The sequence below is a fragment of the Cyprinus carpio genome, chromosome A20, assembly GCF_018340385.1.
Source record: "Cyprinus carpio isolate SPL01 chromosome A20, ASM1834038v1, whole genome shotgun sequence".
NCBI classification, from domain to species: Eukaryota; Metazoa; Chordata; class Actinopteri; order Cypriniformes; family Cyprinidae; genus Cyprinus; species Cyprinus carpio.
Genome location: NC_056591.1, coordinates 27,145,324 through 27,146,650, shown reverse-complemented (window position 1 = coordinate 27,146,650; position 1,327 = coordinate 27,145,324).

The following is a 1,327-nucleotide window of genomic DNA, read 5'->3' as shown; positions in this document are numbered from 1 at the left end:
ACTGGTGCAGGGGGTGGGGGGATTGGGGGCAGGGGTGAATTCCGGAGGGTGGTCTGCATGGATGGGTGGGTGGGGGTGGGTGAAAATGGGCGGAGCGTATAAGCAGTGGGGGTAGTTTTCGATTCACTCCTGCAACGTGTTTTTCCTCTGGCTCAAAGACAGAGAAAAACATCCTCTGCCAAGCCATCAGGTTTGATCACGAGGTTGTCAGAAACGTTTACTGAACGAATTTCTTGTAGAAACGAAAACATTACGAGACGATTATTTCAATAGTCAGTTTCAGCTTATTTTCCATTATTGTTTTGCATTTCTACTTGTTGGTTTTCACATTCACATTTGAATACTGTTTTTGTTGTTGTTGTGAACAGATACAATTCAAAAGAACACCATGAGCACAAAAACAGAACGCGTTTGTGAAAGTAAGACTGAATTTCCTCCGTTCCATATTTACATTTTTAGAACGTTCCATTAGATGGGTTACATTTTGGGTTCATACCAATGTGTGTTTACCATGTTTTATCACTTTATATACTGGAAACAAGTGGGGTGATTTGCTAGTTGTTTTGGATCAGTGCTCTCTTTTCATGAATCAACAGATCATGTAGTTTGAAGGCTAAATATATTTATACTGTTGCAATACACTTATTTGCTGTTTTTATGTTTGTTCTGTCTAATGTAGATATCCTCATGTATACATTTTCAAGTGCGCCAAGCTCATGTAACCCAGAAAAAAAACTCCATGTGTGTGAAGACTTAGTCAATAAAGGTCTTCTTATTCTGATTCCGTCTCACTGACGTTTGTACTGCAGCAAACAACAAATGCAAACTGATGTGTGCTTCAACAAACGATAATTAGCTAGTGATGATCTCATTTATCCCAAACTATAATACGGAATGTTTTGAAACGCTTAAACAAAAACAGAAAGACAGCAGCAGAACAACAAAAACATTTTTAGTGAATTTTAAGAGATAGCAAATGCGTGCAGAAGAAAAATTTCCGACTTTTTGGTAAATGACATAAAGGTATAACTTTAAAACAAATTCATATCGCCTAATAGGCAAACGAATTTTATTCTACAGTTTAATGGAACAGTACACTTCTAGAAAAACCAACTACTCTCTGTATAAACAGATACATTCTGGAAAACTTTTGTGTTGCATTTCGCTACAACAAGCGAGAACATTAAAAATGAAGTGTTATAGACTATAAAGTATAATGACTGTGGTTACCAGCGGTTGGAATTTGGTTACATAACGCATCATTAAATTGTTACAAATAAATGAAAAAAAAACTTAAATGCTTGACTTTTTATGGCCCCTCGAATGA